Below are 13,157 nucleotides of genomic sequence, written 5' to 3' on the forward strand. Positions count from 1 at the left end.
CCCCCCCCCCCCCCCCCAACTCCTTCTCTGGTATCGACGGAAGATTCTCTGATCTCTCGGATGAACCCCACCTCTTCTCCCACTCCTTGGCGATCCACCCCAGCCCCTGGGGGAGCTCCGAGGGAGTGAGGGGATGGGGTTCGACGGGTTCTTCCGGGCAGTGAGGGATGCGTGCGCGTGTGAGAGAGAGAGAGCGAGAGAGAGAGAGAAAGCGATGCCTCAAATGGCTTCCATCGACTGGGCGCCTCCCCCCCACCACAGAATGGAGCCAGTGTCTCCCCCCCTCACTCTCTGAGGGAAGGGGTTTGCCGGGCACTGCCCCCTCCTCGCCCAGTCAAGCGGGCAACGCAAGAGCACACGGTGTCCCCATGACCCCCTCCAACTATCCCCTGGCCCGTGCCCCGTGTTCAGAGATTGGTGATGGTGTGGAAAGGAGCAGTGTCCTCCTGATTGTGCCGGAGCTCAGAACGGGGATCCCTGAACACTGCTGGGATGGAGAGAGCCTTGGATGGGACATTCAGTGCAACAGATTTATCTCTCTCTCTCACTTTCTGTCTCTCTCTCCCTCCTTCCCTGTCTCTCTCTCCCCACTCCATCTCTCTATCCGTCCTTGTCTCTCTCTCTCTCTCTTTCTGTCTCTCACTCACTTTCTGTCTCTCACTGTTTCTCTCTCTTTCTCGGTCTCTCTCTCTCTCTCTCCCTGTCTCACCCTTCGCTCTTTCCCTCCTATCAGTTGCACCAAGGTCCATCTTGAACTGAATCCATTCCAACACCTGTGCACCCTGCGACTGAACTCTCTCTCTCTCTGGATCTCTCTCATATGCCTCACATCAACGACGCGAAGGGAGATGCCTTTCCAAATGCCAGTCCCCAGTGACAAGAGAGACAGTGTGATCTACACGGGGTGAATTCCCGTTAGCGTGCTGTGCTGACTCCCCCTTGAGCCCACTCCTGGCTTTTATCGGCGTTGAGGCGCAGACGGGACGCCAACTCTGATCGGCCCAACCTCCTATTTCCCCCAGATCAACCCCCAGAGGGCATGGATCTGGGACGAGTAACTCAAACGCTGCAGAGCCGATTCGGCTTGTGCAAGAGGGAGGGGAGGGGGCTGTGACATGGGCGCGGGCAAACGGAGAGAGCTCAGAGGTGAAGGGAGGTGGCCGAGGTGGGGTTTGAGGAGGTCTCATCTGGCAAGCAAGGATAGACGACAAATTGCAGCCTCACACGGTCGACCTGCCAAGTGGGGAGCAGAGAGTGGAGTTTCTGCGGCTCAGCTGCCGAGCTCCGAAGGCTGGCGAGTCGGACAGACTTATTCCCAGGATCATGGGCGGGGGGAGGGGGTACAGGAGGAAATTATCCTGCCGTAGTTCCATTCTGTCTCTCTCTCTCTCGGGTCACTGGAAGTATTCGGAAAGCTGACATTCCCACCTCTGAGCTGCAATGGGCAAGAGAGGGGAGGCGGGGGGTACTGATCCCATAAACGTTCGGGCAGGTCAAATGTTCTCACATCTGAAGGAGCCAACAAGGTGACCTGTTGAGTCTGTAAGTGAAAGGGCACCGAGAGGTGTGCAGGTATTGATTTAATACAGCCAGCTGATCCACAAAACAGCAGAGAACATGTCTGCGCGGTATGGGGTTCTCTTTACAACTCAACAACACAAAGATACACTGTCCACACTATGTTACACACTCACCTGTACACACAGCCCCCTCCCTGTGTGTTACACACTCTCCTGTACACACAGCTCCCTCCCTGTGTGTTACACACTCTCCTGTGCACACAGCCCCCTCCCCGTGTGTCACACACTCTCCTGTGCACACAGCCCCCTCCCCGTGTGTCACACACTCTCCAGCACACATAGCTCCCTCCCTGTATTACACACTGCCCAGTACACAGCTCCCACCCCATATTACATACTCTCCTGTGTACACAGCTCCTCCCTGTGTATTACACACTCTCCTGTACACACAGCTCCCTCCCTCTATGTTACACACTCTCCTGTACACAGAGCTCCCTCCATCTGTGTTACACACTCTTGTACACACAACTCCCTCCCCGTGTTACACACTCTCCAGCACACACAGCTCCCTCCGTGTGTTACACACTCTCCTGTGCACACAGCTCCCTCCCTGTGTGTTACACACTCTCCAGTACACACATTTCCCTCCCTGAGTGTTACACACCCTCCTGTACACACAGCTCCCTCCCCGTGTGTTACACACTCTCCAGCACACACAGCTCCGTCCCCGTGTGTTACACACTCTCCAGTACACAGCTCCCTCCCTGTGTGTTACACACTCTCCTGTACACACAGCTTCCTCCCAGTGTGTAACACACTCTCCAGCACACACAGCTCCCTCCCTGTGTTACACACTCTCCAGTACACAGCTCCCTCCGTGTGTTACACACTCTCTTGTACATACAGCTCCCTCCCTGTGTGTTACACTCTCCAGTACACAGCTCCCTCCGTGTTACACATTCTCCTGTACACAGTTCCCTTCCCGTGTGTTAGATACTCTCCAGTACACAGCTCCCTGTGTGTTACACACTCCCCCGTACACACAGCTCCCTCCCTGTGTGTTACACACTCTCCTGTACACACAGCTCCCTCCCCGTGTGTTACACACTCTCCAGTACACAGCTCCCTCCGTGTTACACACTCTCCTGTACACAGCTCCCTTCCCGTGTGTTAGATACTCTCCAGTACACAGCTCCCTGTGTGTTACACACTCTCCTGTACACACAGCTCCCTCCCCGTGTGTTAAAATCTCTCCAGCACACACAGCTCCATACCCATGTGTTACACACTCTCCAGTACACACAGCTCCCTCCGTGTGTTACACATTCTCCAGTACACAGCTCCCTCGCCGTGTTACACACTCTTTTGCACACAGTTCCCTCCCCGCGTGTTACACTCTCCAGCACACACAGCTCCGTCCCCGTGTGTTACACACTCTCCAGCACACACAGCTTCCTCCCTGTGTTACACACTGTCCAGTACACAGCTCCCTCCCTGTGTTACACACTCTCCAGTACACAGTTCCCTCCCCATGTGTTACACACTCTCCAGCACACACAGCTCCGTCCCCGTGTGTTACACACTCTCCAGCACACACAGCTTCCTCCCTGTGTTGCACAGTGTCCAGTACACAGTTCCCTCCCTGTGTTACACACTCTCCAGTACACAGTTCCCTTCCAGTGTGTTACACACTCTCCGGTACACAGCTCCGTCCCTGTGTGTTACACACTCTTCTGTACACATAGCTCCCACCCTCTGTGTTACACACTCTCTTGTGCACACAGATCTCTCTCGTGTGTTACACACTCTCGTGTACACTCAGCTCCCTCCCCGTGTGTTACACACTCTCCAGCACACACACAGCTTCCTCCCCATGTGTTACACATTCTCCAGTTCACACAGCTCCCTCCCAGTGTTATAATCTCTCCAGCACACAGCTCCCTCCCCGTGCGTTACACACTCTTCTGTACACACAGTTCCCGCCCCATGTGTTACACACTCTCCAGCACACACAGCTCCCTCCCTGTGTGTTACACACTCTTCTGTACACACAGCTCCCTCCCCATGTGTTATACATTCTCCAGTTCACACAGCTCCCTCCCAGTGTTACAATCTCTCCAGCACACAGCTCCCTCCCAGTGTTACAATCTCTCCAGCACACAGCTCCCTCCCCGTGCGTTACACACTCTTCTGTACACACAGCTCCCTCCCCATGTGTTACACACTCTCCAGCACACACAGCTCCCTCCCAGTGTTACAATCTCTCCAGCACACACCTCCCTCCCCGTGCGTTACACACTTTTCTGTACACACAGCTCCCTCCCTGTGTTACACACTCTTCAGCACACACAGCTCCCTCGCAGTGTGTTACACACTCTCCAGCACACACAGCTCCGTTCCCGTGTGTTACACACTCTCCAGTACACAGCTCCCTCCCTATGCGTTACACACGCTCCAGCACACACAGCTCCCTGCCTGTGTTACACACTCTCCAGTACACAGCTCCCTCCCTGTGTGTTACACAGTCTCTTGTACATACAGCTCCCTCCCTGTGTGTTACACTCTCCAGTACACAACTCCCTCCGTGTTACACACTCTCCTGTACACATCTCCCTTCCCGTGTGTTAGATACTCTCCAGTACACAGCTCGCTCCCCGTATGTTACACACTCTCCTGTACACACAGTTCCCTCCCCATGTGTTACACACTCTCCTGTATACACAGCTCCCTCCCTGAGTGATATACACTCTCCTGTACACACAGCTCCGTCCCAGTGTGTTACACACTCTCTAGTACACACAGCTCCCTCCCAGTGTGTTACACACTCTCCAGTACACAGCTCGCTCGCCATATGTTACACACTCTCCTGTACACACAGTTCCCTCCCCATGTGTTACACACTCTCCCGTACACACAGCTCCCTCCCCCCGTGTGTTACACACTCTCCAGCGCACACAGCTCCCTCCCTGTGTGTTACACACTCTCCAGCGCACACAGCTCCCTCCCAGTGTTACACACTCTCCAGTACACAGCTCTCTCCCTGTGTGTTACACACTCTCCAGTACACACAGCTCCCTCCGAGTGTTACACACTCTGCAGTACACAGCTCCCTCCGTGTTACACACTCTCCAGTACACAGCTCGCTGCCCGTATGTTACACACTCTCCTGTACACACAGTTCCCTCCCCATGTGTTACACACTCTCCTGTACACACAGCTCCCTCCCTGTGTGTTGCACACAGCTCCCTCCCTGAGTGTTACACACTCTCCAGTACACAGCTCGGTCCCCGTGTGTTACACTCTCCAGTACACACATTTCCCTCCCTGAGTGTTACACACTCTCCTGTACACACAACTCCCTCCCTGTGTTACACACTCTCCTGTACACACAGCTCCCTCCCTAGTGTTACACTCTGCAGTACACATAGTTCCCTCCCCGGGTGTTACACACTATCTTGTACACACAGCTCCCTCCGTGTGTGATACACACTCTCCAGTACACACAGCTCTCTCCCTGTGTTACACACTCCTGTACACACAGCTCGCTCCCTGTGTATTACACACTCTCCAGTACACACAGCTCCCTCCCCGTCTGTTGCACACTCTCCAGTACACACAGCTCCCTCTGTGTTTCCCACTTTCTGGTATGCATAACTCTCTCTGTTTTCGGCTGTGCCCCCCCTCTTTTTGGCATGAACGTGTACCAGTGCACTGTCCGGGATTTCTAGCTGAATATCTGTTGCGATTTGTAAAGAAGTTAGCATTCCCAACCTCCTTAGTATCGGAGTTGGCTTATAATGATTTGAGATGTTTTTGAAATGTCATCTGAACTCTCTGCTCCAATTGTTAAACTGCAGCTCGGAGCGTGTTTCTGATGCTATCATCTCCCTGTCTCTGCATCGTTGATGTCTCAAGTCATGGTGCAAAAACCCTTCAATGACCTCTATCTGCGGCCCGAAGCAAGTAACTACGTGCACGGTGATGCCTGTCCTCCAGCCCAACTGGTACTAAGCGCCCCACTGGTCACAAGTCAAGCTCCACTTGGCCTGTCCCTGATCGGTCTCTCAGAGTGAAATCTGAGGTTCCCCTGGATCTCTCCGATTCTGGACTGACCCTGTCAGTTCTTGAGCCACAGCCTCTGCTTTCCAAGCTGTGGAAGGGAAGGGGATCAGTCCAGCCGATTCCAACAATGGGCTGTTGGGGTTCAGGGGCTGTCCTTTGAAGGCCTGAAGGGGGAGGTGGGGTTCACTGTGTCCCAGTCTCTGATGGAGGGACTGGGTGACAGAGGTCTCTTTCCTCCATCTACCATCCTCCCACTCTCAGCCCAGTCCTGACCGGGAGGAGGTATGTGACTGAGATAGAGTGTGTGTGAGTATACATTTGTGAGTATGTGTGTGTGTTTGTATGCATGTGAAAGTGTGTGTGAGATTGTGCATGTGTGAGAGTGTACATTTGTGTGTGTTTGTATGTATGTGTGCATGAGTGTGTGGGAGAGAGAAGGTGTGTGGGAGAGAGAGTGTGTGGGGGTGGGAGAGTGTGTGTGTGTATATGTGTGTGAGTGAGAGAGAGAGAGAAAGAGAAAGAGAGAGAGAGAGAATGTGTGAGAGTGTACATTTGGGTGTATGTGTGTGTTTGTATTGTGTGTGCATGTGAGAGTGTGTGAATGAGTGTGAGAGTCAGTATGTATGTCTGAGTGTGTGTGAGAGTGAGCATGAAATTGTGTGTGAGAGAGTGTGTGTGAGAGAGTATGTGTGAAAGTCTGTGTGAGTGCGTGCGAGTGTGAGAGTCTGTGTGTGTGTATATGAGAGTGTGTTTGTGAGTGTGATAGTCTGTGTGTGTGAGAGATTCTGTGTGTGTGTGTGAGAAAGTGTGCGTGTGTGTGTGTATGAGTGTGTGTGACAGTGTGTGTGAGAGTGTGTATGAGCGCGTGTGTGAGAATGTATGTGTGTGAGAGTCAGTGTGCATGTCCAAGAGTGTGTGTGAGAGTGTGTATGAGCGCGTGTGTGAGAATGTATGTGTGTGAGAGTCAGTGTGCATGTCCAAGAGTGTGTGAGAGAGTGTGTTTGTGCGCGTGAGAGAGAGTGTGTGTGTGTGAGAGAGAGTGAGAGGGAGCATGAGATTGTATGTGTGAGAGAGAGACTGTGCGTGTGTGTGTGAGAGAGTGTGTGTGAGAGAGTGTGAGAGAGAGCGTGTGTGTGTGTATGTGAGAGTCTGTGAATGAGTGTGTGTGAGTCAGTGTGCATGTCTCAGTGGGTGAGAGAGTGTTTGTGTGTGTGAGAGAGAGCATGAGATTGTATGTGTGAGAAAGTGTGTGTGAGAGAGAGAGAATGTGTGTGTGTGAGACACTGTGAGATAGAGTCTGTCTCTGAGAGAGGGTGTATGTGAGAGAGTGTTTGTGTGAGAGAGGGAGCATGAGATTGTATGTGTGAGAGAGAGAATGTGTGTGTGAGACAGAGTCTGTGTGTGAGAGTGTGTGTGTGTGAGAGTCTGTATGTGTGAGTGTATATGTGAGAGAGTGTGTGTGTGTGTGAGAGAGTGTGACAGAGAGTGTGTGTGTTAGACAGTGTGAGTGTGAGAGAGAGAATGTGTATGAGTGAGAGTATGTGTGTGTGAGAGAGTGTGACAGAGAGTGTGTGTGTTAGACAGTGTGAGAGAAAGAATGTGTATGAGTGAGAGTATGTGTGTGTGAGAGAATGTGTGTGTGAGGGAGAGAGTGTTTGAGAGAGAGAATGTGTGAGTGAGTGTGTGTATGTGAGTCTGTGTGAATGAATGTGTGTGAATCAGTGTGTATGTCTTTGAGTGTGCGTGAGAGTGTGTGTGAGAGAGAGCATGAGATTGTATGTATGAGAGAGTGTGTGTGAGAGAGAATGTGTATGTGTGAGAGAATGTGTGGGTGAGAGAGAATCTGTGTGAGTCTGAGTGAGCGTGAGTGTAAGAGTGTGTGTGTGAGAGACAGTGAGAGAGTGTGTGAGAGAGAGAATGTGTATGAGTGACAGTATGTCTGTGAAAGTCTGTGTGAGTCTGTGAGAGTGTGTGAGCGTGTGTGAGAGTACGAGTGAGACAGTGAGAGAGTGTGTGTGAGTCTGTGCGAGAGAGAGTCTATGTGTGTGAAAGTGTGTGAGTGAAAGTGAGTGTGTGAGAGAGTGTGTGTGTTAAAAGAACGTGTGTGTGTGAGTGTGTGAGAGAGTGAGGAGTGCGAGAGACAGAGTGCGAGAGTGCGAGAGAGTGTGCGTGAGTGTGAGAGAGAGCGTGTAAGAGAGAGCGTGTAAGAGAGAGCGTGTAAGAGAGAGCGTGTAAGAGAGAGCGTGTCAGTGTGAGAGAGTGTGTGAGAGAGATTGAGAGAGTGTGTGAGAGTGTGAGAGAGTGTGTGCGCGCGCGAGTGTGCGCGCGCGCGAGTGTGTGTGCGCGCGAGTGTGTGCACGCGCGAGTGTGCACGCGCGAGTGTGTGCGCGCGAGTGTGTGCGCGCGAGTGTGTGTGTGAGAGAGAGTGTGTGTGAGTGACAGTGTGTGAGAGAGTGTGTATGTGAGAGAGTGTGAGAGTGTGTCAGTGCGAGAGTGAGTGTGAGAGAGTGTGTGAGAGTGTGAGAGAGTGTGTGCGCGAGAGAGTGTGTGCGCGCGAGTGTGTGCACGCGCGAGTGTGCACGCGCGAGTGTGTGCGCGCGAGTGTGTGCGCGCGAGTGTGTGTGTGAGAGAGAGTGTGTGTGAGTGACAGTGTGTGAGAGAGTGTGTATGTGAGAGAGTGTGAGAGTGTGTCAGTGCGAGAGTGAGTGTGAGAGAGTGTGTGAGAGTGTGAGAGAGTGTGTGCGCGAGAGAGTGTGTGCGTGCGAGAGTGTGCGCGCGAGTGTGTGCGCGCGCGAGTGTGTGCGCGCGCGAGTGTGTGTGCGCGCGAGTGTGTGCGCGAGTGTGTGTGCGCGAGTGTGTGTGTGAGAGAGTGTGTGTGTGAGAGAGTGTGTGTGTGAGAGAGTGTGTGTGTGAGAGTGACAGTGTGTGAGAGAGTGTGTATGTGAGAGAGTGTGTGAGAGTGTCAGTGCGAGAGTGAGTGTGAGAGAGTGTGTGTGAGAGTGAGAGAGAGTGTGAGTGACACAGTGTGTGAGTGAGAGAGTGTGTAATAGAGTGTGTGTGAGAGAGTGTGTGTGAGAGAGTGTGTATGTGAGAGAGTGTGTATGTGAGAGAGTGTGTGAGAGTGTGTCAGTGCGAGAGTGAGTGTGAGAGAGAGTGTGTGAGAGTGAGAGAGTGTGAGTGACACAGTGTGTGAGAGTGAGAGAGTGTGTAATAGAGTGTGTGTGAGAGAGTGTGTGAGAGAATGAGTGAGTCAGTGAGATTGTGAGAGAGATTGTGTGTGAGAGTGTATGTGAGAGAGTGTGTGAGAGTGTGTGTGTGAGAGTGTGTGTGAGAGAGTGTGTGTGAGAGAGTGTGTGTGAGAGAGTGTGTGTGAGAGAGAGTGTGTGAGAGAGAGTGTGTGAGAGAGAGTGTGTGAGAGAGAGTGTGTGAGAGAGAGTGTGTGAGAGTGTGAGAGAATGAGTGAGTCAGAGTGAGATTGTGAGAGAGAGTGTGTGTGAGTGTGTGAGAGTGTGAGAGAATGAGTGAGTCAGAGTGAGATTGTGAGAGAGAGTGTGTGTGAGTGAGTATGTGAGAGAGTGTGTGTGTGAGAGAGTGTGTGTGTGAGTGTGAGTGAAAGAGTGTGTGAGAGTGAGAGAGTGTGCGTAATAGAGCGAGTGTGAGAGAGTGTGTGTGAGAGAATGAGTGAGTCAGAGTGAGATTGTGAGAGTGTGTGTGAGAGGATGTGAGAGAGTGTGTGTGAGAATGTGTGTGAGTGTGTGTGAGAGTGTGTGTGAGAGTGTGAGAAAGAGTGTATGTGAGAGTGTGTGTGTGAGAGAGTGTGAGAGTGAGTGTGACAGTGAGAGTGTGAGAGAGAGAGTGTGTGTGTGAGAGAGTGTGTATTTGAGAGTGTGTGTGAGAGAATGTATGTGAGAGTGAGAGTGTGTGAGAGAGTGTGTCAGTGTGAGAGAGTGTGAGTGAGAGAGAGTGTGATTGAGAGAGAGTGTGAGTGAGTGTGAGTGTGAGAATGAGAGTGTGTGAGTGAGTGTGAGAGAGTGTGTATGTGAGAGAGTGTGTGTGTGAGAGTGTGAGTGAAAGAGTGTGTGTGTGAGAGTGTGTAAGAGAGTGAGTGTGAGAGAGTGTGTGAGAGAATGAGTGAATCAGAGTGAGATTGTGAGAGAGAGTGTGAGAGAGTGTGTGAGAGAGAGTGTGAGAGAGTGTGTGTGAGAGAGAGTGTGTGTGAGAGAGAGTGTGTGTGAGAGAGAGTGTGTGAGAGAGAGAGTGTGTGAGAGAGAGAGTGTGTGAGAAAGAGTGTGTGAGAAAGAGTGTGTGAGAAAGAGTGTGTGAGAAAGAGTGTGTGAGAAAGAGTGTGTGAGAAAGAGTGTGTGAGAAAGAGTGTGAGAGGGAGAGTGTGAGAGGGAGAGTATGAGAGGGAGAGTGTGACAGTGAGAGTGAGAGAGTGTGTGTGTGTGTGAGAGAGTGTGTGTGTGTGAGAGAGTGTGTGTGAGAGAGTGTGTGTGAGAGGGTGTGTGTGTGAGAGAGTGTGTTTGAGAGAGAGTGAGTGAGAATGAGAGAGAGTGTGTGAGTGTGCGTGAGTATGAGAGTGTGTATGTGAGAGAGTGTGTGTGTGAGAGACTGTGTGAGTGTGAGTGAGAGTGTGTGTGTGAAAGAGTGTGTGTAAGAGAGTGAGTGTGAGAGAGTGTGTGTGAGAGAATGAGTGAGTCAGAGTGAGATTGCGAGAGAGAGTGTGAGAGAGTGCGAGAGAGAGTGCGAGAGTGCGTGAGAGAGAGTGTGAGAGAGAGTGTGTGTTAGGGTGTGCATGTTAGAGTGTGTGTGTGAGCGAGTGTGAGAGAGTGTCAGAGTGTGTGAGAGAGTGTGTGTGGGAGAGTGTGAGAGAGTGTGAGAGAGTATGTGAGAGAGAGAGTGTGTCAGTGTGAGTGTGTGAGAGAGCGTGTGAGTGAGAGAGAGTGTGTGAGTGAGACAGAGTGTGTGTGTGTGAGAGAGAGTAGGTATGTGAGAGAGAGTGGGTATGTGAGAGAGTTTGTGTGAGAGAGAGTGTGTGAGAGAGAGTGTGTGAGAGAGAGTGTGTGAGAGAGAGTGTGTGAGAGAGAGAGCGTGAGAGAGTGCGTGAGAGAATGCGTGTGCGATTGAGTGCGTGTGTGAGAGTGCGTGCGAGAGAGTGCGTGCGAGAGAGTGCGTGCGAGAGAGTGCGTGCGAGAGAGTGCGTGAGAGAGAGTGCGTGAGAGAGAGTGCGTGTGAGTGTGAGAGAGTGCGTGAGAGAATGTGTGTGCGATAGAGTGCGTGTGTGAGAGTGTGCGTGAGAGAGTGTGTGAGAGAGATAGTGTCAGTGTGACAGTGTGTGAGAGAGAGTGTGTGTGTGTGTGAGTGTGAGAGAGAGTGTGAGAGAGAGTGTGAGAGAGAGTGTGTGTGAGAGAGTGTGTGAGAGAGAGTGTGTGAGAGAGAGTGTGTAAGAGAGAGTGTGTGAGAGAGAGTGTGTGAGAGAGAGTGACAGAGTGTGAGAGAGTGTGAGAGTGTGAGAGAGTGTGTGAGTGTGCGTGAGAGAGTGCGTGAGAGTGTGTGTGAGAGTGTCAGTGTGAGAGAGCGAGTGTGAGAGTGTGAGTGTGAGAGTGTGTGTGAGAGTGTGTGAGAGTGTCAGTGTGAGAGTGTGTGTGAGAGTGAGAGTGTGAGAGTGAGTGTGAGAGTGAGTGTGAGAGAGTGTGTGTGAGAGTGTGTGAGAGTGTCAGTGTGAGAGTGTATGTGTGAGAGAGTGTGTGTGTGTGTGAGTGAAAGAGTGTGTGAGAGTGTGTGTAAGAGAGTGAGTGTGAGAGAGAGTGTGCGAGAGAATGAGTGAGTCAGAGTGAGATTATGAGAGAGTGTGAGGGAGAGTGTGAGAGAGAGTGTGTGTGAGAGAGAGTGTGTGAGAGGGAGTGTGTGTGAGAGAATGAGTGAGTGAGAGAGAGATTGTGAGAGTGTGTGAGAGAGTGAGTGAGAGAGTGAGTGTGAGAGAGAGTGTGAGAGAGAGTGTGAGAGAGAGTGTGAGAGAGAGTGTGAGAGAGAGTGTGAGAGAGGGTGTGAGAGAGAGTGTGTGAGTGAGAGTGTGTGTGAGAGAGAGCGGGTATGTGAGAGAGAGTGTGTCAATGTGAGAGAGTTTGTGTGTGCGAGAGTGTGTGAGAGAGAGTGTGTGAGAGTGTGAGAGAGTGTGTGAAAGAAAGAGTGTGAGAGAGAGTGTGTGAGAGTGTGAGTTTGAGAGAGTGTGAGAAAGTGTGTGAGAGAGATTGTGAGAGAGAGTATGTGTGTGTGAGAGAGTGCGTGAGAGAATGCGTGTGCGATAGAGTGCATGAGAGAGTGTACGTGAGAGAGTGCGCGTGTGAGAGAGAGTGCGTGAGAGAGAGTGCGTGAGAGAGATAGTGTCAGTGTGACAGTGTGAGAGCGAGTGTGTGAGCGTGTGTGTGAGAGAGTGAATGAGAGTGGGTGAGTGAGTGAGAGTGTGTGTGAGAGAGAGTGTGAGAGAGTGTGAGAGAGAGAGTGTGTTAGGGTGTGCGTGTTAGAGTGTGTGTGTGTGAGTGTGAGAGAGAGTGAGTGTGAGAGAGAGTGAGTGTGAGAGAGAGTGAGTGTGAGAGAGAGTGTGAGAGTGTGTGAGAGAGTGTGAGAGTGTGTGAGAGAGTGTGAGAGTGTGTGAGAGTGTGAGAGAGAGTGAGTGTGAGAGAGTGAATGTGAGAGTGTGAGTGAGTGTGAGAGAGAGTGAGTGTGAGAGAGAGTGAGTGTGAGATTGTGTGAGTGCGAGAGTGAGTGTGAGAGACAGTGAGTGTGAGAGAGTGTGTATGAGTGTGAGTGTGTGAGTGTGAGAGTGAGTGTGAGAGAGAGTGTGTGAGTGAGCGAGTGTGAGAGAGCGAGTGTGAGAGAGTGAGTGTGAGAGAGAGTGTGAGAGAGAGTGTGAGAGAGAGTGTGAGAGAGAGTGAGTGTGAGAGTGTGAGAGAGAGTGAGTGTGAGAGAGAGTGAGTGTGAGAGACAGTGAGAGTGTGAGAGAGAGTTTATGAGTGTGACTGAGAGAGTGAGAGAGAATGTTTGAGTGTGAGAGTGTGTGAGCGAGTGAGTGTGAGAGTGTGTGAGAGAGTGTGCGTGGGAGAGTGTGTGAGTGTGTGTGAGTGTGAGAGAGAGTGTGAGAGAGAGTGTGAGAGAGAGTGTGAGAGAGTGTGAGTGTGAGAGTATGTGAGAGTGTGAGAGAGAGTTTATGAGTGTGACTGAGAGAGTGAGAGAGAATGTTTGAGTGTGAGAGTGTGTGAGCGAGTGAGTGTGAGAGTGTGTGAGAGAGTGTGCGTGGGAGAGTGTGTGAGAGTGTGTGTGAGTGTGAGAGAGAGTGTGAGAGAGAGTGTGAGAGAGAGTGTGAGAGAGTGTGTGAGAGAGAGTGAGTGTGAGAGAGTGTGAGAGAGAGTGAGTGTGAGAGTGTGTGTGTGAGTGAGTGTGAGAGAGTGCGAGTATGAGAGTGTGTGAGAGAGTGAGTGTGAGAGAGAGAGTGAGTGTGAGAGTGTGAGGGAGTGTGTACGTGTGAGAGAGAGTGTGTGAGAGTGTATGAGTGAGAGTGTGAGAGTGATTGTGAGA

The 13,157-nt window shown here is 51.7% G+C and overlaps 1 protein-coding gene across 1 annotated transcript in view; it reads left to right on the forward strand.

Annotated features, from left to right (window-relative positions):
- LOC122543998 (neurexin-1-like) overlaps window positions 1-13,157 on the forward strand; it is a 1,169,973-nt gene that overhangs the window by 202,392 nt on the left and 954,424 nt on the right. The gene's annotated exons all lie outside the window — the stretch shown is intronic.

This window comes from Chiloscyllium plagiosum, unplaced genomic scaffold (genome assembly GCF_037043375.1).
Source record: "Chiloscyllium plagiosum isolate Xiang-an unplaced genomic scaffold, Cpla_swu_hap1 HiC_scaffold_46, whole genome shotgun sequence".
Classification (NCBI taxonomy): Eukaryota; Metazoa; Chordata; class Chondrichthyes; order Orectolobiformes; family Hemiscylliidae; genus Chiloscyllium; species Chiloscyllium plagiosum.